At 36.5% G+C, this 23,820-nt stretch overlaps 1 long non-coding RNA gene across 2 annotated transcripts in view; it reads right to left on the reverse strand.

The window, feature by feature from the left end:
- LOC310898695 overlaps positions 1 to 23,820 on the reverse strand; it is an 86,170-nt gene that overhangs the window by 45,275 nt on the left and 17,075 nt on the right. The window contains exons 6-12 of one of the 2 annotated variants that reach the window (XR_014583549.1): positions 21,149 to 23,557; positions 15,761 to 17,148; positions 14,607 to 14,659; positions 12,732 to 12,898; positions 10,927 to 10,954; positions 10,459 to 10,579; positions 121 to 278 (exon numbers count right to left, since the gene is read on the reverse strand). This is a non-coding gene — a long non-coding RNA (uncharacterized lncRNA). The remainder of the gene's footprint in view (positions 1 to 120; positions 279 to 10,458; positions 10,580 to 10,926; positions 10,955 to 12,731; positions 12,899 to 14,606; positions 14,660 to 15,760; positions 17,149 to 21,148; positions 23,558 to 23,820) is intronic. The other variant, XR_014583550.1, reaches the window with a different exon arrangement.

A 23,820-nucleotide genomic window follows, 5' to 3' on the forward strand; every position in this document is an offset into this window, starting at 1 on the left:
AAGAACACAGTAGCATTTATTACTGTTAATGGTTCCAAGAATGTAGTCTGCAGATGGTGCAATATTCTTTCACAGATGTAAAGATTTCAGTATCAAAAAATTAATCAAAGACTTTCTTACCTGTTTCCTAGTCCAACAATATAAAATTCTGATTGATATCAGTATAGCACAGCAAAGAGCAAAATAGCTGTTTTTACCAGCTCTTCTGAGAAGCTTTCAGATTTTTAATTGCTTTGCTTTCCTTAGTATCTCTCTCTCAAGACATGAAATCTGAGCACCTGATAAATAAAGTTGAAGAATATCTAGTACAATAAAATATAAATGCAAAATATTTAAAATAGAAGAACAAAGACTTTTGCTAGACTGTTTTCAGTAACATTACAACATCCACTAATAAGATGTCTCACAAGGAATTTGGGAATTTTGGAATACTGGTACTAAAGAAACAAATGTGAATATTCCAAAAAAGTATCCATACAAAATGAATTATCACAAGAAACTACTGATTGGTTCAACATGATACAGAAGCTGGGTTTTTCCTTCCTTCTGCTCAGTCTGAATCTAAGGGTCTGTCTCACAATGTCCTTGTCTGCAGGGGAGGAAAAACAAAACACCAACACCACCCTCCCAAATAAATAAATAAATAAATTCAACCAACCAACCAAAAACGTTCCTGAGAAAGACATCTGATAAGGAAAGCTGGGAAGGACAGTTTTCAGGTTCTTAAGATATACCTACCTGGACTTCTAGTGGTAAGGTCTGAAGTGATTTTTCTGGTTAATCTCTGACCACTGAAGGGCTTGTCATGCCATTTTCCTAATAGCTGTTGCAACAGCTGCTCTTCATATAAAGATCTACTCAGTGTGAGACATAGTAAAATTTTGTTGTTTTCTTATGTATCCTTATTAAATGAAATGACCACCTGTTCAGTGTCACTGACGACAAAATGAAAACTGTCCTGAAGTAAAAATTTTCCAATCTAAACTTGTTCATGCAGTCCCAATACATAATTATGCTGTAAATAATGGAACACCCTGCCAGGGAACTGCAACTGTTCAATGAGCCTTAGGTTTTCTACAGAAAATGTAATTAATTATAGGCAACCTAATCAGAAGTTGAGAGTTGACACTGGCCTTTCTACACAAATCTACTCTTCCACAGAGAAAGGATTAACAGAGCCCTGGGCTTTACTCATTTATAGCAACACAGACTAGAATAACACAAGATAGAAAAAAGGTATTGGAATCATTTAAGGAAGAGATGAGATGTTGGTAGATGAGGGAGGAAATAGCAGTAGCTAAGATGAAGATAACAAAATCTGGCAAAGTAAAGCAGAGTAAAGCAAAGAACAGCTTTTTAATAACTGTACATAGACAAATAGGAATTATAGGACTCTAAACAAAGGGCTAAATGAAATCACTAACTACATAGTCTAAAATGCAGTCTATATGATTTATAAATGCTTTTGATGTTCCGTTGTGCTATCAGGTTTAATAATTCTTTCAAAACAATTTTACCTGTAGCATTCTCTCTTCATTCGTATAGCGTGGTATAAAAACAGAACATCTGTATTCCAAAGCATGAGTGTTGCACTGTACACATCCTTACCCTTCTCACTTAAAAATGGAAATATAAATAGTCTGAATACTGTCTACTGACAGATGAAGCTAATGTACGTGGAAGAGATCAACAGTTTGGAAGTAGAACTGTGTCACTTACCAGGACATAACATGATAACCTTTCAAATGAAATACAAATAAATTATTTCAAATGCATTTTATACAAATGAAGCAAAAATTAAAGTTCACAGTGTTAATTGCTAGAATTCTGGAAACAGTTAGCAATCTAACTAAAAGTTTGTCATATAAATGACAAGTCCAGCAATTTCTCTTTAACAAGACATAATGAGCTTACATCTGGAAGTTCCTCTGGGAATAGAAAACACATCCTGTTTGAAAGTGCGATAATTTATGTCTTATGAATCTACAATTAATTCCTCCAAAAGTTAACTTTTCAGTGAAACTCAATACTATGCTCTGCTTTGTGTCTTTCTATTGAACAGCTATCTCACAAATTTTAAAACTGTATGTATTTCCTTGTAGTGAAAAGTTGATCATTCTCTATGGAAATTCTTATCCGTTCAGTAAGCTGGAATTAAAATCATAACCATATTTTTCGTTTTAAACCTGAGACAACTCAGGACTCTGTAGTGGGTTTACGTGGCAAGGTTTTGGTAGCAGGGGGCCATAGGGGTGGCTTCTGTGAGAAGAATCTAGAAGATGCCCCATGTTAGGTAAGGGCCCCACTGCTGACCAGAGCCGAGCCAATAAGCGATGTTGTTTTGTGCCTCTGTGAGAGCATATTTAAGACAGGAAAAAAAAAAACGCTGCACCACACAGCAGCTGGGAGAGTGAGAGGAGTGAGGAACAGCCTTGCAGGTGCCAAGGTCAGTGAAGAAAGAGGAGGAGAGGTGCTCCAGGCGCCGGAGCAGAAGTCCCCTGCGGCCTGTGGTGAGGACCATGGTGAAGCAGGCTGTCCCCCTGCAGCCCATGGAATACCGCGGAGGAGCAGAGTTCCACCCCGCAGCCCATGGGGGAGACCACGGTGGAGCAGGTGGACCTGCACCGATGGAGACTGCGGCCTGCGGAAGACCCCTGCCGGAGCAGATTCCGGGCCGGACCTGTAGCCCGTGGAGAGGAGACCACGCAGGAGCAGGTGACGTGGCAGGAGCTGCTGCCTGTGGGGGATCCAGGTTGGAGCAGTTTGCTCCTGAGGGATGGACCCCGTGGTACGGACTCCATAGTACGGACCCAGCAGTTCTTGAAGAACTGCTGCCTGTGGGCAGCCCACGCTGGATCAGTTCAGCAAGGACTGCATCCCGTGGGAGGGACCCCACAGCACAGGGGACAAGAGTGACTGAGAAGGAGTGGCGGAGAAGAAGCGCTATAGACTGACCATAACCCCTATTACCCTGCGCCGCTCGGGGGGGAGGAGGTGGAAGAGGGTGGACGGGAGGGAAGTTGCTTTTGGTTTCTTTCCTTTGTTTCTTGCTTCTCTAGCTTGTTAGTAATAGGCAATAAATCTTACTATCTCCCTATGCTGAGCCTGTTTTGGCCATCACAATAATTACTTCGCCATCTCCCCATTCTTATCTCAACCCTTGAGCCCTTTTCATCGTATTTTCTCCCCGTTCCTCTTTGAGAAGGGGGAATGAGAGAGCGGTTGTGGTGGAGCTCGGCCACCCACCCGAGTAAAACCACTACAGACTCATCAGAACTTAACCTTTTTATCACTAAAATAAGGGACTAAACAAATGTTTCTTTGCTGAAACAAAGAGTGTGGGCAATATCCATATACAGAAATAAACCTAAACAACATTCAAATAATTTAAATTAAGGTGTTATATGCAAAAACGTGCAATTTATAACTGAGACACCCTGCTTACACACGTATCTAACATAGTTGAAATCTCTCAAGAATTCTTGGTGACAATGTTGCTGGTAAGATTGTTGTTATTGTTTTTTGGTGTTTTGTTGTTGTTGTTGTTTTGGGAAACACCACTACCATATTGATATTTTATATTTCAGTAGCATTTTTTATATTTCAGTAGCATTTTTATGTGCTTATCAGCAGACAGAATTTTATCATTCATGAAAGAAAGGAAAGTCCTTACATTGACAAAAAAAATGCAATTACAAACCCATTAAGGATTCTTGGTAGAATCCTTGTGATTTAGGAAATCACTCCCCCACTCCCTTACACACACACACACACACACGCAATTATATTTCTAAGCAGCATTAAGAAGATACCAAGGCATCCTCTAATTCAAAGTAACAACCCACCGTAGAGGTAGCTGTTAAAATACTTATGACATTCTGAAGCAAGCTCTCGGATAAAACAAGCAAGTGAGATGTTGTCAAAAGTAAAGCATCTTGTGATAGAGGATGATGAAAATAAAATGCCATCTTCCAAGAGGAAGCCTCCATACTGGAAGTCGTTGCTGTAAGTTATAATTATGGGAACTATGAAAATCAGAACTCAGGTTAAATTAGTTTTGCCACAATTTCAGTGGAAATAGAAAACTATAAAAGTGTTTATTTCCAGCTAGCGTTTAATTTCAGGTAAGACCTGTATAATATGGAACCATCATGATTTTTTTCTTTGTAAGGTGAAAATTATGTCCCTCACAAACTTTTCATTGTATTGTACCATCAAAAATTCTGTTTTCCAAACCATATTGCATATTCTAAATCATTAAAAAAATTGGCTTATTACTCCACTAGTGGACATCACTATATTTAGACCCATGCCAATGACATTGCTGTTTCTATAGTAACTAATGTACTTCAGATGGGAAGTAGCAAATGAAAACTGGAAAAGATGAAGCTGAAAAATAGTTAGAGTAAATCAACTTTCTGCAGTTATAGTATATTTCTGCAAAATGCTCATTATGCCTCTGGTTCAGGATAAAGCTCAATCTCTCACTTGTTCCATTATCTTGGGAGAAAACTTATTCTAGAGTGGAAAGCTGCCACAACGGTTTCTGAACCATGTAGTAATAGTGTTACAAAAACTTGTAGGAGTAGGAGACCAGCCTTTAAAGACTCTGATATTTTACCCAGAGATTTAAGAAGCCCTTGATAAGGACAGGATAATTGAAGGTGATTAAGATATTTTAATGTAGGATTTAAAATAAATAAATAAATAAAATAAAATCCCAGAGAAAGAGAATGAGCTGGGAAAAGGAAAAAAGGAATTGGCTTAATTCACAGTTGACAAAAGACTTTTATAATCTTATATTTAGAACAGATTTATCTATGCCTACTTTTTAATCCAGAAAACTCTTATTACATTTCATACATCTTAAATGAGGGCTAGAAGGGTAGTGAGAAAATACAGATGTTACGGAGAAGATGTATAGAACAAATTCCCTCTTAAGTATTTTTCCATAAGTCAGTTTCCCTTAGCTAAAATAAACATTGTGCTGCCAGTACAACAACTGGAGTAATAACAATTGTTCTTATTCTCACACTCAAAGAAGCTCAGACAGTTGAGTGCAACAGATTTGCACATTCTTTATTGCTTTTTAGTGATATCCATTCAAAAGGAAAACCTGTGTTTGCTGAGTTGAAGGTGGATGCAAATTGCAGTGGAGATTAAAGGGAAAAGGAAAATTTAGAAACAGTTAATATTGATACACGATATTATTTACTCTCCTGAATATTCTTGCTAGGCTTCCAGCTAAGATGTGATGTCTTTGACACAAATAACAGTGACATTCTGTTTACCATCAATTTATGGTTTCTACAAGATGAAGTTAGCTGAAAATTGTAATTCTATAAATGACACAAAAAGCATGACAGTACTTACATACAAATGATAAGTACTAAAATAATGTTTGAGGACATCTATCCTTAGCCTGTCATGTGTGGTGAACACCCCGATGTAATTTAAGCTGCTTAGGCATTATTCTGCAAAGATTGTGGTCTGGATATATGTCCTTATCTAGTAGGCAATTTTCCTTACAAAATGCATAGTGAAAAAAATAATTTCAAAATGACTACTTTCACAAGTATCTGCTTTCATTTATGTGACGAAATACATACACGTGGATATCCGTATGGTTTCATTTTTTACTGCTATACTAAGTATATACAATGACAGTCACCTCCTTCCATATACTTGCTTTTATGGCAGTGCTTTCAAGACTGATCAGAAATAACTTAACAAATAACCTCTCTGCAGTTTTTACAGCATATTAACCACATCTTGAGGTAGCTAACTATGTCCAGAAAGATGCACGTTAGAAGCCTGTCTTGCCTGGTGATTGGTACATGTCTTCACTGAAGTAAAATGGTGTTAAATGTAAGCAATTGTAACCAAGGTATTTTTTTAAAATAACCAAGTTATTTTAGCTATCTAAAACCTGAGAGGTAGTAAAACAGTGCACATTGAAGATAATTACCTAAAGCAGAAGGAAAAATCTTCTAGGAAGTGAGTATCAAGCGAAATATAAGGTTACCAATAGATACGTTCATTTCCATGTCCAGTGAATTTTACAAGAACATTCCAGAGAATTAAGAAGTGCATATTTCTCTGGGCATGAAATTATCGTGTTTTGTGTCCAAGTCCCTAAAATCAGGATCTGGCCTCTGTCACAGATATTTTTGAGAAGCCTCATTCACTGTTGCATCTAAGTGTCAGAGTATCACAGTTTATTGTCACAAACTAAGCTTTAACTATGTTTCCTCTCAAAGTTCAACTGCTTTGTTTGATAATATTTTCTCTGTTTAGATAACTATCTCTCAAAAAAAGTTGGCTTTCTGGAAAAAAAAAATACTATGGATATTAACTTCCATATATATAGAGAGAACATCTGAATTACAGTTTCCGAAGTTCTTTCTGAGTGTATAATTAAACAGGTCCTTGACAAGGTGATTTAATGTATTTGATGTGAATGATGGAAAGCTTCTTTGTAGAGTAAAACTGGAAATGGACATTACTTGGAATATATTTTGTCAGTCTGTGCTCTAAAATATTTTCAAGGCTCAAAGAAAAATCAAACATTTTAGAAAAATCAACATTTTACTGAATAAACAGCAAACCTAAGCATTCAAATCAGAAAGTCTATTCTCCATTAAGAACATAATATACAGAATTTGATACATAAATTTTCCTTTGTTTTACACTACTTTGTGTTCTGTAGTATAAAACTCTTAAAAGCTCTAAAATATAAACTACCTGGTTATGAAAAAATATTGACTGCAACATGGTTCCAGCAACTAAAGGTTGATGCAAATATAGCTATTATTTTACACGGTCTATGTGACTGCAAAGTGGTCATTAGAAACAGGTTTCTTAAGACAGCTGCCAGCTTTTCTGGTATTTCTGTCAGGTATGACTTCTAAATGGTTATGTACTGTATAATTTACTCACCATTCCTGGTAACTTAAACTTCCTTATCTTAAATTATTGATTCGTTTCTTCTCTGAGTTACATGTCAACGTACCACTCCCAACCTACTTACCCTTTCCTGCAGCACAAATATGCATTTAGCAAGTTGCTCCCTGCACATCCCCCCAGTATTCTGGATAATAACCAGCACCAAAAAATAAATAAGATTTATTGTTGGAGTTACATTATTGGAGTTACATTATTGGAGTAATATCTATCCCCTCCTGGTCTTAAAACAATTAATTCGAGAGACTAGCGTTATCTACAGGACTGCAGTAGTGACATTATCCTGTTTGTGCAGAATCAGTTAGAATCTTTTTACCCAAATTTATCAGCTGCAGTAGAAGCTGAAGGAAGAATCCACTGGGCTCCTGAAAGATTTCCCAGGGTATAGCCAATTCTAACTCAACTACAAATACTTGTGTCAATGCTTTCTAACAGTATAGCATCCCTGCCTTTCCAGGTCTTTTGACCAAGCTTTCTAAAATGCAGGATGAATGAAGCCTCTTGACTGCTTGGTATTTTTTCTAATTAAAAAGAAGTAAAATACTTTGTTAAGAATTCATGTCCAGCTTCACTAGTCAGATACTTTAGAATCAGATACTACATACATCTCTGGACTTCTACATAACAGAATTTAGAATTTAATTGAAATTAAGATGTCATGGTAGTTAAGACTGTTACATCTGGATTTATCTGATTATGTAATGTACTTATGAAAGAGCTTTCACCTTCATTGTTACTTGAATCATTTGTTTTAGCACTACACCGAACTCAGAATTTGCTGCATTCAGCACAGCTACTGCCTACATAGTGTACATTGCTGAGCTATTCATCTGAAAAAGGGCATTTAAATATGTTCCTTTTTTTTTCCCCTATTGTATTTCAACTATAATTATATGATCCACTAGCTTTTATAGTTTGTCTGTTTTACAGTAAGATGCAATGACATGGTACAAATACTGAAAAAAATGAATCATTTATTTTCTACATTAAGAACTGCATTTTCATTGTTCACATAGTTAACTAAACAAATGTCAGAATTCAATGCTTTCACGATATTTCAATCAGAATAATGATGAGTACTATAAGAAACTGAATAGACGGTATTTTTTTTTTAACCTACCCATTTGCAAGGCAAAGAACAGAAAAATGTGCAAGGCAAAGTTTCAACTAACAGGAATGTAGACAAAAACAAATACTAATGTGGATGCAAAATTGCAGGTTTACCACATCTAAACATCAAGTACAGGCTGAAGCATACTGGTAGTTAATGGTGGTTACCATGCTACTTTGTAAAGGCTTTAGATGGCAATTTATGCTAAGCATTAGTTATGCTGTACTATAAATTATCGTTATTAATGTGTTTAACATTCTAGTAAGATGTGATAGACCTTCACTCATTCATTTTATTATGTCAGCTTATTTCATAACTGGAACACAGGATTGTAATTACACACAAATGTACCTGGACTAATTTTTAAGGGAATTTGCTAAACATCTGAGACCTAGTCATGTATATTCAACAATAACTGTGTAGACAGTCTTAGAACCCAAAAATTCCCTCAGAAAAGTAAAGAAACCTGGGAAGATAAGATTTTTAAATAATATGAATATTAAATGTGTGGGACCTAACAACTCAGGTGGATAATAAGTAAATGCACATTTTTGTTCACCATACTCAGTTTTGCCTCCACAGGAAAACCAGAAAGAAAAAAAAAGAAAAAAAAGAGCATATTTGGAGCAGTGTGAGGAATCTAATAAAAGAAGGTATATTACCTTAGAAAGGATATTTCTAAGTTGTATAATGTAAAGGTTTATTAGTATAAGATAACATTTATACAAATATTTTGAATGGTATTCTTATCTTGTAACCAACACCAATGGTGTGTTTCCATTTGATAAATATTTCACCTTTTCTGTCAAAATGATGACAGCTACAGCTGTGATTTGAAAGGGGACAGATATTTCTGAAACAGGCACTGTAGTTATCTTCCCATGTGCAGAACTGGCTCAAAGAGGCAGAGGATGCCATCATCCTAAAGAGTACTTTGGGTGGCCTACTTTCTGCAACAAGCTCTCGGCACAGACAAACAGAAGAGAATAATTGCACCACCACATCAACTGAGTAGGTAGCATCACTATGACATGGATACAAGAAATAGGCCTAAGACATATTATGATGAATTTCATGGGCAGTGACTCCTAAACTGATTTTCGTTAACCCACTATGTTTTCTACTTTACAACTTAACTGGAGGGTGAGAAAAGAAGTAGCCCAATGAAAACATAGGAAAGGAGTGATGATTTGCTTTCTCTTTCTCCTTTCTGAGCTTTATCTGTTTTTGTTGTTTTTGTTGTTTGTTTGGTTGGTTGTTGTTTGTGGTGGTGGTGTTGCTTTGTTTTGTTGTAATTTTTCTGAGGGCAAGAGAGGAGGAGAAGGTTCAGTGGAAAAAATCTGTTAATTTCCTGATGTGGAATGAGAAATTTTTCAGATCCAATTTTCCCAGGGGACAACATCTAGTGTAGGGAAGTTCCTAACTGCAGATACGTTAACCAGAAGTTAAGGAGACTGGTATATATGTCATTCTGCTTTTTCAAGGCTGACAGATAGTCGTTTGGAAATATTATCAGTTATCATTAGCTTCAGAGCAAATATAAAGTATGTATTTTCTCCCTCAGCAGCTGCACTACTGAGTTCACTTTAGTGCAACAGCAAAATCCAATTTTCATGGCATTTGAAGAAGTATTCTGAAATGCCCAAAGTGTGAAAAAATCAAAAGATCAGTGCAGAATACATCCATTCTGGCATGCTAGTCTCTTTTGACTGCTACCCAGCGGCAACTGATAATGAACAAAACTGTTACAGCTACTGGTTCCTGCTCACATATCCTAAAGGACAGTCCTCTTTACAATTCATATGGACAGCAGAATCCTCCATTTGCAATGGCTGAAATTGGACAATTTAATATTGAGCACTTTGAATATTTGAGCACTGTGTTGCTCAATTAAACCTAGCTGTATATTTAAGTAGGCAGGAGACAACGAGTCCTACGTTTTCCACATAGCCATGGTAACGAGGAAGAAAATGACAATATTTTACTATCTGTTCATCCTTAGAATAAAGCTATAAATGCTTTCTGTTGCATACTCTTTTTTTGTACCAGTCATTGTGTTCCACTGACCTTTACAGCCTCTGCCAGAGTCTGTATAAGCATCGTGTGCCAGTGATCATCTTTGTCTTGATATCAAAAGGAAATATAAACCCTCTGATGAAGAGAATGCCCATATTTAATTTGATGATGACTGGGGATTCTGGTTGCTGCTTTATGAGGAACCATAAGGATTAACTGGCAGCACCAATGAACAAGGAGCTAGTTCAAGGTTCAGACAGACAAAAATGACATGTGATTCAAGAATATGCTAATGTAAACTTGGTCTGACATATATACTAAGGAACCTGTAAATATTTTCTGAGAAGAATTTTACGTTTTTTTCTTACATTTGTGCTCTTGTGCCACTTGTTCCTTGCAAACCAGTGCTGATGTGACCATCCCATTTGTCCCAGAGATGAAGAGAGAACTGTCCTTCTAGCCATATAATAATAGACAGGTTTCCTTCTCCTAAACATTAAGGAAAATCTTTTAGAGGGAGGAGCACCCTCAAATGCACCTTATACCTTTCCCTCCATTTTGCACAAGCCTACAGCAATAGATAAACTCATTCTCCATATAACCACTGCCTAAGGACTTGTAGTCCAGAGACAGCTGCCAAACTACAAGGATGGCAGAAATGAACATCAAGCACTGTTGAAAAGGGAACACATTTCATTACTTGCCCAACAGCCCAGCTTCATTCACACTGTTGTACCAAATCCACCTGATTTTGCCTCTACCACAATTATAAAATCAGATTTGCATTTCAAAGCCCAGGATTCAAATCAGTCAGGAAAAAAGAATGCATTACTCACCATTTCCAAACTGTTTCAGATCGTTGTCCTAGAACAATAATATATTTCAATTAAATTTAATCTTATAGCTAGCAAATAATTATTAGAAGTCCCTTTACTTTTTCATTATTATTATTTTCCGTTAAACAGTTGTTTTCTAAATGGAGTATAAATTGGAGGGAGTGGGGGCAGAAAACATGCAGCAAACCTAGAGAACTTGCCAGTTTGAAATTATAAGGTCTCAAAATAAGCATGTAGGAGACTCTTCAGCTGAATCATGCTCTGTACACTCTTTACAAGTGTTAACAAAGAATGGAAGAATGTCCTAGGGCCTAAATCACTGTAGTACAAAATAGACAAATGATAAACTGAAGCACTGGTGATTGCAAAGCTGAGATTAGCTCTACTGAGATATGATATAATGTTCAATTTATCACTGAAAAGGCTTTCAGGAGACCAACAATGGTAGAGTATGCTTTATATATTCTAACTCATCATAAGGGAATATCTTAAAATACTCTGCTGTGCAAAACAATGAATTAGATTAACATAAATCAGTGATGGATGTAGGAAAAGGCAACCATTCATAGTTAATATCATACAGCCCAAGACATTACAATCAGTTTCACAAGACAGAGTGTACTGACAATAATTCAGAGGTTATCTCCTTCTGGTATAGTACAGTTCTCCCTGGAAAATAACCAGAAACAGAAGGAACTGAAGCTTAAGATTATGACCAGAGATCAATGTTCCTAAGAGTACAAAGCATTTTGTAGCAGAGCTTTCTGAAACATATATAAGTTCTGAATGGATACAGCCTGGGTTTCTAAATGAATTACTAAAGTATATGAAATATGAGCTCTGTGAAAAGTGTTTTACTTGTACTGTTTAGTGAATTACAGCACTCAGCACAATGGCTAATATGTTTATGTAATATTTCACTTCACTACACAGAATGTGAGATGTTTTCATACATGTTATTTATAGCCTTACATGTTATTTATGGGCTATTTATAGGTTATTAAGATAACCTATATATATGTATGTGTATATATAAACATAAAAGCATGCTACAAAAGAAGTTATGAAAGACAGCTATGTACTGAGCTAAAGAAATGGTGTATAATAATATTGATACCTGTTATCACCATTTATACACTTTATTTTTTCTTAGAATGGTAGTGCTGGAGACTTTCCTTTTCCTGAAGACCAATGCCCATTAGATTCCAGGAATGTTCTTTAAAATATACCCAGTTCAATCAGAGGCTGCCAAGGACAAATGTGACCTCCTCTGAAACTTTTGGAAAAGAGTATGTTTGTGTCTAACCCTAAAAGTCAGTTTATTCTCAAGACACTCTGCAAAGCACATGTAGCCCCAGTCTCAAAACTTAAAGATGTTCAGGCTAAATAAGAACCTACAGGACAAGGACCTGTACTCTTCAGAGAAAAAAATGTTATCCTTTTTCAACAAAAAGCACAGAAAAGAAGACTTCTAATGGCAGGTTCATAGTTTGTAAACAAAGTTGTAACAAAATAATGAATTTGAATTTAAATGATGTATCTCTGTTTCATTCTGTTTACGGAAATATTCTTTTCCACTTATTGCAAAAAAATATATATATCCTATTTTAATTCTAACTACAATTGAGAAACCAGTTTTTCATGGTGTGAAATGAAACTTCATTAGAAGTAATTAATAAAGATTGCAATATTAAAGCTGGATAGAAGTATCAACAAAACAAAAGCTGGAAATGTGTTCCAGAAATAATAAACACACATAATTTTCATTTGTATGTATCACAGAATAGAAGTCCTCTAAATATTACCATTCTTCACAATATTGAGGTTCCAGTGACTAGAATGTCATCAGCTTCTGAAGAAAACACTGCTACCAGACTGTAGAAGAGCCCAGGTTGAAGAGCTGCTCATAGTTTCTGTTTTCCTAAATACCTGGCTGGTTACCAGGAAGAACTAGAAACTTTTCATTCCACACCTGAATTTGGGAGATAAAAGCCACAGGTTTCCTCACACAAATTTGTAAGTATACTAAAATGCAGAGAGAGGAAGGAAATCTGAATCATGCATAACTACTGACTTTTTGAATTATTTAATGAGGATAATGTTCTAATAAGCCTGCTGACACCTCTTTGTCAGGAAAGGACTTTGAAAGATAAATGTAATGACAGATTAACTGGTTATGCTTGAAATATTTTAGTAATCATAGCACAGTGTATACAACTATATATCACAGAGAAACGTTTAGAAGACTCTTCAGTCACTGTTTAGTAATGTTTTTTTTGAAAACAAACAAACAAAAAAAAAGACTTATTTCTGCTGTTTATAAATGTCTAATTCCAGAGAGCTTAATGAAGTCACTTAGAATAGAATTTGATCATATCACTGTCAAGGACTTTTTTTTTCTTTTAATTCATAAATATTTCTGAATATAAATAGCTGATCACAACTCATTTTGAAATAAGAGAAACACAGAATATTATTGATTGTAACTTGTCTATATCCAAAAATAGTCACAACCTTAAAGTTTTTTTGGAATAGGAACATCTTATCCTTATAATTTGATGTACATTGAAAGTAATCCTCTAAGTGTGTCTGAATAATTCTAGGTCAGGATAGGCTCTTGGAGTTTTATACAGAAGCAATTTTTCTCTTGAAAGAACTGCACAAACAATTAATTACAAATCAGAATATTTCCATTAGTTAGATGTTGTATGTTTTCTTATCTCTGTGCTAAGGATGGGTGATTTCAAGCACAGATGAATAACTCACTGAATTTGACACAGCAAATTGCAAGTAGTGGCAGAATCACAACCGATGGATTTTTGCTTCTAGCACTTATTTGACCTCATTGTTACTCTCAAGTGCATTTACCTGTAAAAAGGTCATTTGAGGAAAAGAACATAGGAATGGCTTATAATAGATTTCCAAAGGTACTGGATTTCCTATACAGAAAAACATTTTTGACTCATTAAAGCACAGCTATATACTCCTATTCCATTAAGTAACAGATCCCCTAGCCTAATTATTCTCACGGTATAAGAGCTACAGTATAAAACGTGCAGCTACAGTATAAGACATATATGTTACAAATAATAAAAACTATTTGGATATCACCAAAACAGACAAATCCCGTGCTAAATATTTCATTCTAAGATTTAAATTTTTACTTTCTATAGGAAAATATAATGTCCAGTCCAATTATTGTCATTCCTCTCTAGCTGGTCTACCAGCTATCTCCGTTGGAGCTGGCATTCTACACTTGCGTGTTTCCAGATTTTCCCCATCACAATCATTCAGGTTAGTCTTCACAATTTAAACAGGTGCTTTATGCTAACCCAGATTATTTTCTATGAAGTGGTTAAGAAAAGTGGCAAATAAATACTCCACTACATATCAGTATGCTGAGACATAGTGATTTAGCAGGTGGGCAGAAAGAAGCTGGATCCCATCTATTACCTAAAATAAGTGCATTTGCTGTAGGACAAAGTGTTTCCATATAGGTCCTAGCCTACCAACCTCTCCTATCATGAGAGTACTCTATCTTAGTGAGAATTCTTGTTGTCTCATACTCATTTATTGGGTTTGTAAAATTTTGATAAAATGTTTAAAAATCTGGAACCAGTTCTAGAAGATTTAATTAAAAAATCAAAGGAAGTAAAATGCAAAAACGGAAAAAAAAATACCTTACATTCCTTCATTTGTTTCTTAGCTTCATTAGGTCTTTAAATGTATCTAACTGTAGGTGGAAAATTAAACACAAATCAGAATGCAGTTTCCCCCAAAGCCACAAACACATTGTTAAACAAATTGTTAAAACAACATATTTGATGATGCAGTAACACTGAATGCTTCAACATTCGTTAATTACATTAACTTAATTAAATCAAAGTATCGTTAATTGTTAGCACGCTGGTATTGCACAAGGAGGAAGGAGGCAGCAAGATTCTGCTGACAGGACAGCATATAAGAAACATTTCCAATTCCTCTATGAACTGTAGAAAACTTTATCTGTGGGCCTTATAGAAAAGCTTCTATTCTTTCTGTAAGTGGGTATATTCTTCTATCAGCATTACCAGAATATTTGCTACAAAGTTGATTTTTATAGGAAACTTGCACTGTTTCACCAATTGTGAATAGCAAAGTTTTCTCACATACTAGACAAGTTGTCATGTGGTGACACACATGCTCTGAACCAGTACTACAACAGCATGTTCATTTTCTCAGTCATGGGAGTTTATAAAAATTCTGTGGCCTCTTCTGGTGGTGGTGGTGGTTGTTGTTGTGTGTTGTTTTTTTTTTTTCTTCTTCAGTGTACCAACTTTACTGAAAAGTACTATGACCCTCAGGCAGTTAACCTTCACTCTCATCAAACCCAGAGCTTGTTCCCACCCAGATACTGTCTCACTCTCCCAATAAATTCAGCCAGAGTCATTTTTAATAATCATCACAGTGATTTTGCAGTCAAGTTAAACAGGCAAAGATGGGACACTTCTCCAGAAGTACCTTCGAGGACAATATTTCTTGACCTTTTTTAGTCCAAAATCTACTTGACTTTCACAAAAAAATCCACAGCCTACCCTACCATTAGTGTAAACCCACAGCATTGTCATAATGATTTCCATTACTTTAGTCCAATGTTGTTTAGGCTAAATTTCAAATAATTGTTTATACTGTTACTTCTGCTAGTGTGGGAATAGATGTATATTTTTAATATTATTTTTTTCACACACCTTCTAATATTTGATATCTTTCCTTCTCTCACTTGGCAACACTAGCCTGCGCACACTTTTGACATGCCAGCAAAAAACACGTCACATTAATAAGAGTTGTAGCTCACCTCGGGGAACTATAGGCCTGTTAGCTTGACCTCAGTGCCAGGGAAGCTCATGGAGCAGATTATCTTGAGTGTCATCACGCAGCACTTGCAGGGCAACCAGGCGATCAGGCCCAGTCAGCATGGGTTTATGAAAGGTAGGTCCTGCTTGACGAACCTGATCTCCTTCTATGACCAAGTGACGCACTTGGTGGATGAGGGGAAGGCTGTGGCTGTGGTCTACCTTGACTTCAGTAAGGCTTTTGACACTGTTTCCCACAACATTCTCCTCAAGAAACTGGGTGCTCGTGGCTTGGACTGGCATACGCTTCGTTGGGTTAAAAACTGGCTGGATGGCCGCGCCCAAAGAGTTGTGGTGAATGGAGCCAAATCCAGTTGGAGGCCGGTTACTAGTGGAGTCCCCCAGGGCTCAGTGCTGGGGCCGGTCCTCTTTAATATCTTTATCGATGACCTGGATGAGGGGATTGAGTGCACCCTCAGTAAGTTTGCAGATGACACCAAGTTAGGTGCGTGTGTCAATCTGCTCAAGGGCAGGAAGGCTCTGCAGGAGGATCTGGATAGGCTGGAGCGATGGGCTGAGGTCAACTGTATGAAGTTCAACAAGGCCAAGTGCCGGGTCCTGCATCTGGGGCACAACAACCCCAAGCAGAGCTACAGGCTGGGAGATGAGTGGTTGGAAAGCTGCCTGGCAGAGAAGGACCTGGGAGTACTGGTTGATAGGCAGCTGAATATGAGCCAGCAGTGTGCTCAGGTGGCCAAGAAGGCCAACAGCATCCTGGCTTGTATAAGAAGCAGTGTGGCCAGCAGGTCTAGGGAAGTGATTGTCCCCCCTGTACTCGGCTCTGGTGAGGCCGCACCTTGAGTACTGTGTTCGGTTTTGGGCCCCTCGCTACAAGAAGGACATGGAGGTGCTCGAGAGAGTCCAGAGAAGGGCAACGAAGCTGGTGAGGGGTCTGGAGAACAAGTCTTACGAGGAGCAGCTGAGGGAGCTGGGGTTGCTTAGCCTGGAGAAGAGGAGGCTCAGGGGAGACCTCATCACTCTCTATAGGTACCTTAAAGGAGGCTGTAGAGAGGTGGGGGTTGGTCTATTCTCCCACGTGCCTGGTGACAGGACGAGGGGGAATGGGCTAAAGGTGCGCCAGGGGAGGTTTAGGTTGGATGTTAGGAAGAACTTCTTTACTGAAAGGGTTGTTAGGCATTGGAATGGTCTGCCCAGGGAGGTGGTTGAGTCGCCATCCCTGGAGATCTTTAAAAGACGTTTAGATGTAGCCCTTAGTGATATGGTTTAGTGGAGGACTTGTTAGTGTTAGGACAGAGATTGGACTAGGTGATCTTGGAGGTCTCTTCCAACCTAGACGATTCTGTGATTCTGTGATTCACCTGGATTGGATCTGAAAAGTAAGAGAAATGTGCATTTCAGTATGCACATTTGGGATCTGGCTGGTGTTACGAATTGAATACTCATTAGCTTTCATAGTGTGCTGGGTTTGCCCTTCAAGCACTTCTGCTGTATTTTGCTTTGAAAGGTACCTAACTTGTGCTGTCCACCACCTCTCCCAGGTGTATAAGCAAAGCTTGGGTAGCGGAGCCGATCAGTAGGCTATTTTTAAAGATCTAAACACAATCTAAACACAACTTAATCTAAACCTTAATCTAAACACAACTGCTAGAGTAGATACAGTTAAGTCATCATCATTATAAAGGTCATTAGTCAAAGAAATCTACATCAAACCTGAAACTGTGCTGCAGACAATATTAGCATGAGAAGAATATGAGGAAAACCATAAATAATATCAACTAACATAACAATATCAATAAATTCAAATAAAATCTTTTTAAAAATCCATTAAATTATCTGTAAAATCCATAGAAAATACCATTTTTTCATTGTATCTCTCACTTGAATATGCCTTATGATAAATCAAACCGTTATGCAGACAGCAACAATTTCAACAGGAAATATCTATATTTCAGTTAGAAAAATTGCTGTAAAATGTTTTTGCTAGACATAGGAATGATTAAAAAAGAAAATGAACCATTTTCTAGATGTCAAAAAAAAGGACTCATGGGTCTGTATATCTAATCATGTTCCTGGATTTTCTAGGACACTAAGCTGTGTAAGCTTTTATAGTCTCCCTTTGTATTATGATTAATACATTCATAAAATATAGACTACACTATCCTTTCAATTGCTTAATATTCTAGGTTAATTCAAAAACACCTATATTCTTGAAAGAAAACTATATGAACCAAACCTTAATTTCTTTTTTCACTCAGACAGACCTGTAAGAGTTTAGCCATAGTTAAACAAAATTGAAGAAGCTAGTATTTTTACCTTAGTGATCAAGTGTTACTGGCTTTGTCTGCAGGCAACTCTCAGAATTAATTTGTGAAAGAAAAAAAGTTGTTAAGGATGATTATGTCGTGATCAAAGAGTAGCACCAGGCAAAGTAATGTTCCAGGAAGTCTGGAAGTAAGTGAAGTGGAAACAGCATTTCCTCTCCTATTGCCGCAGTAATCAGGAAACTTCACTATAACGTTCAGCAAGAGGTGTTTTTTGTTTAGTTTCTTTCAGGGAGGATGTGCAGATCTCTTATAAACAATATCTGGTTTAAATACACTCCACTCAGTAACCAAGTAACTACTGGAGAAAATATTTCTTCTAAGCAAACCAGATATCAGATTTCCAATAAGAAAAGCTGCCAGGACAGCTTTCCTCACCATCTATGTATACTAATAATTGAATAATTGAAACAGAACAGTGTCTCAATAAATAAGCTAATATATGTGGAATAAATCAATATGCCTTAGAAAACAGCTTTGACTAAAAGCATTTTTAACATAATTCTTTACTTACACATAATACTTTAGAAGTAAACTATAGAGATTCATTTTCCCACTTAAACCCTATGGATTTTTCCCTCATAGGGACTATACTTTCATTTTCGGCAAAGTCCTTCTGAATTTTTGGCATCACCAAAAGAGGCCTATAAGGGGAAAAAAAATCCTTCTCAAAATACTGTGAAGAAGCATATATGAGTGATCTCTGTACTTGTCTAATGAGAAATCCTTTTTATTATACAATAAGGCAGTGATACAAGGAAAAAACCTTGAGGAAGAAGTTCACTCAAATCCATACTTCAGTTAGCATCAATATTAAATAGGGCTTAATGTGCAGCTGTTTCTTTCAGCTTTAATTTAATTTTATTTTGGTTAGAACAGACACTCCACAGTTGTAACCCCAAAACGCCATCCTTAATTATTCTCTGTTCATATATTTTCCATTGTGAATGCCCAATTTCAGCTCAGCACCTTTGCATTTTCAGAGTAGCCATGGCATCCCCCAAGCCCCCCTCCTTTTTCTCTGTCTGTTTGCTCCATTCTCAGAATTCAGGACAGCTTTGGAATGAACTGACATGTGAAAGAGTAATTATCTTTCAGACACAGTCTGAATGAGGAATTAAGACATCAGTTGTGGACTGGAAATCCAGCACTAGCCTAACCATCAATTTGTGCCCAAGCACTTGACCCAGCTGTAGTGCATGAAGATTAGACATGATATCCATTAGTGTGTTAGTCGTGCTGATTGACAGCCAAGTCTTGTGTGCATGAATTGGTGTTTGGGTACTCAGATAGAGAACAATTACTTTCATGTTCTTATTAATTGATTTAATGTTAGTTAAAAGGTTAGTTTGCAAAAAAAAAAAATAATAATAATAGAAAATAGAAAAGAAAGGAAGAAAAAAGGCAGAAGAGGTGGAAAAGTCTCTGTATAATTTCTTTTATGTGTCACTCAAAGTGACAAATATAAGGTTTATATATACGTATATGTATATACGCTTTTTCTAATTACTCTATTCTTTCCTGAGTGACTGTATGTTTAAACTTCCTTCAAAGAATTAAACCTTTTATTTTATTGCTTTTAAGTCTTTTTGGCTCATGTTTGCTGTTGACAATTTTCTTGCTTGAGACATTAGCCCCAAGACATATAACAAGATACTAGGTGATGCCACAGATAGCAGGAGGAGCACTTAAGGCTCTAAAAACTGAATTTGATTAACGATTGATGGGAACAATCCTTAACTATTCTAACAGAAGAAAGGTGCAAATAGCTCTGCTAAAAAAGTGCTTTGTTTCAACAGCCTCTAACCTTATACAAAAACACATAATTATACATAATCATTATATTGTCTGAGCTGTGTTATTAGGATGGTGTATTCAGACTGCTTGTGATAAACACCAGTGAAGAATTATAGTCATAGATATAAATCAGTCTTATTCAGGAGTTTCTTCTCTTCAACAAAAGTAACCCCAGCAAGACCTTTCCATGCTAAGTACACAGTGCTATAAAGATTCTTAAATATTGAACATTATAAAACAAAAAGAATTATCAGATGAAAAGAGAAGAAAAACCTTAGCCCTATCCTCCAAAGAAATTATATTTAATACATGTCAATAGGGTGAGGATTTTATCCCAGATATTTTACCATGAGGCAGGTGGGGAAAAAAAAAAATGTCATAGTAGCCTCACAGCAGGGACCTTCTTGATAGTATTAGCAATACAAATTGCTTGAAAAAATATAAACTGTTCAGCCAATAAATATTTAATTACATCCTTTAACTAGCTAGTCAAATTTGTCTGATATTCAATATGGGTAAATAATATTTTTCTAGGTGGAAAAAGCAAATAGAAGTACAAGTATCATACACTTTAATGTGAGCCCCAAAAGACACCTGAATTTCATCCTTTTAGTCTGACAGCAGAGGAACACAGTCACAAATATCTTTGAGTTTTCACTATATATCAGCCCGTGTATCATTATTTCAAATCGCTGGAAACTTTGTCTTTATGCATCTTGCTGTCCAGACTACTTGTGGTAATATTTTTTGTTTTGTTTCATTTTGCTTTCCTCCTTTTTTTTGTTCTTTTTGATGCATTTGTGGACTTGCCTTACTATCCAATTGTTGGCTTCCTAATATATAAAGATGCAGAATTTGTGGTTTGCTTGCTATTCTACTTCTATTAGCATCATCTAAAACTGATTGGATATTAAAAGTGTTTTATTTAGGATTGTTTCTGTTGTTCTAAATTTTGAAATAAGACCTGCTGATGCAGCATTATACTGTTTCACTACCAAATGCAGATATTTGCCTTTTATTTGGTATTTTATTAGTTCCATACAAAAAGAAAAAGGTTTCATGCTATCTGTTCAACTGTCATACAGATAAGGGAAAGCATTAACACATGCCTACTACACTCCACATATAGTTGAACCGCAAAATACAGCAGCACTGTTATAAAATACTTACTAACAAGCATTCTTCAAGTTTTTGAGGCTTATGCTACAGAATAAAGAAGAAGGACATAGTAATGAAAATGAAAGTGCTTACCCTGCAGCCATCATAGAAAGAAGCAATGTCCCGAAGAAACCTAATGCATTTGCAGGCATTTCTTTAACAATAATAGGTAGAGGAAACATGATTGTATAAAAGATTCCATATGTATTTGCCAGAAAGTTAGCATTCAGCAAATCTGATTCCAAGTAAGTCCTGCATCTGCAGGCAAAGTAAAAGATGAGTGGTTTCTGACCAAGGAAATTCTTAATCTTATGTATGGCGTATCATAAATATTATAACAGTTCAGAGCAGTTTCCAGAGAAGTTTGACACAAAACAGGCCTTAATAAATTTATGGCTTTGGTACTGCGGCATAATCAATAGTGACTGTTCAGCCTAGGCCAGGACTTCTGACAACCATGTCGTGTGACATTAGGCAGCAGAGATTGTCTTCTGTCAGTCAGGAAACTAAAGAGCAGCTGAGGCATGGCTCACCTCCTACACTCAGCAAACTTCCCTTCCTGTAAATTATGACCCGAACAAGTTCTCAGTAACTTCTCCAATCAAACTCTTAATCTGCAGAAAATTACTATGTGAGAATGCTATGGATTTGTATGTATGCAAGTATGTGTTAAAAAATGCAGGACAACATAGTGATGAAGAGGACAGAAATGACCTCATGTCTTAATTGTAAGCAATCCTCAGATATTTTCAAGACACAGCAAGCTGTATTTGCTGATCACTATGTGGCTAATGAACACCATCCAGCTAGATTTTTATTAGATTTTACTTAATTAATTAAACTCAAACAGTTGCAGCCTAAACTAACCAAACCACTTGTAATTATATGCACCACCCAAATAGATTGATATCACCTAGCAATTGGTTAACACCTCAGGGCTTGGAAAAGACTGGCCACTGTGAGGGAGGGGAGGAGAAAAAAAAAAAAAAAGCAAGCCTTAAGCCTTAACTTCTAGTTTATGGGTGACTGGGATGGGGGGAGAGCTTCTGTTTTAAGAGTCTTTATTGTTTCTATGCCTTCCTTTTTTTCTTTTTCCTCTACAAAGTGTCTTGTCTTGTTTTCCCTTGTCACCCCAAGGTTAAAATGAAAGTGTGATAAACAGCATGTAGCAAGAGCTAAAACCAACGGCAGAGCAGAAATGTCAAGGCTGTTTGTTTCATCTAACTGAGAATATTAAAGCTTCCCGCTTGCGGGGAAAGGCCTTATTTCAGTGGGTGGGAGGGTCATGACTAGTGAGCATACCAGACGGCATAGTGATGGCATATGGAGCATTTTAGTTCTGGGTCATTGGGTTCAAATCTGACCTAGCTTTTAGTATCCAGTAGTAATTACCATCTGTTGACTATTGGTGGCTATATGAATTAGTCCTCTGTCTAAATCCTAGTAAAATTATTTCCTTTTACAAATAATGACAGTATCTTTGATTTTGTTAGGTGTCCATCCACCTTTTAATCCCCCTGCCAAATGGCCACCTCTCAAGAAATCATCCTCTTTTCCATATAACTGGGTCCTACAGGAAGGCTTCAGGCTTATCAGGGAGCATGTTTGCACTGGTGCTTATCATGTGGTACCTGCTGTGCAGATAAAGGGACTTTCATGCTTCAGGGCTGACAATCTGGCCATCTTGCATAAAATCAGAAATCTTAAAATTAGAGGAACATGCAATCCATCTCATCAAGCCTCCTATATTTTACAGAGTGTACAACACAATCTGGTAGGCTCTGCACTCTGAAGCATTGTTTTAAGCTATAGCAGTCCTATGTTGTGCCCTTCTACTCTTAGTGATTCAAAATAGTGTTGATAAAACTGTAAATATTCCTAAGTAAATTATTAAATTGACTAGTGTCACCATTGATGACTTGCATGTCATTTTGAGTCTGAATATCTCTAACTCCAGCTTTCAACTATGTCATTTTCTGTTAAGAGTCAAATATCAGCACAGAACTCTTCCTCAGGTAAGCATTGCATGCCAGGATCAAATCTCTGCTGAAATTTTAGCTTCTAAAGGCAAGTGTCTTTCAAATTTTAAAGCATTCCTGGTTGCTTTGAAAAATATTTTAATGGAACAAAGATTTTCAACTTTTATTCTGAAGACAGCTGGGATTTATATTGCTATAATCAGAGAAAAATTTCATCTCCTTACCTTATGTCTCCAGGCTTTCTTTTCAGGTTTGTTATGTAAGTATTTAGTAACATCAGTGCACTCAAAATTTATTTAACATAATCTTTAAAACCTGCAAGATTCTCTAATTCACATTGAAGAGCATGTTACAATCTTCATTTATAGTCACATTACTTTGCATTTGTTCATCAAATGAGATCCTCTTATGAAGAAATGTAATCGTATGGACTTTCTCCAACACCTTTCACCATTTCTATGTCACCTGAAACATTACTGAGACTATGGCTTTTGAAAACGTTCTTCCACTCCAATGAGTATTTCTGCATTAAAAACAGAATTCTATGACACACAAAATATAATAATAGTATGTTTCTTATTCTTTACATTTTACTCTTAATAATTCAATACCTTATCCAACTATTTCTGATTTATTTTTTAACCAGCTTTTCATCCATTTAATATGAGTTCCTTTAACTCTCTACTGTTCTATCAGAACAACTTTTGACATTAGAAGTGATACCATTAAAAAGTATAATTCTGCTATATACACACAGCTGTGGCACAAGCCAAATGGTAGCTGCAG

The sequence above is a fragment of the Anser anser genome (genome assembly GCF_964211835.1).
Source record: "Anser anser genome assembly, chromosome: 4".
Taxonomy (NCBI): Eukaryota; Metazoa; Chordata; class Aves; order Anseriformes; family Anatidae; genus Anser; species Anser anser.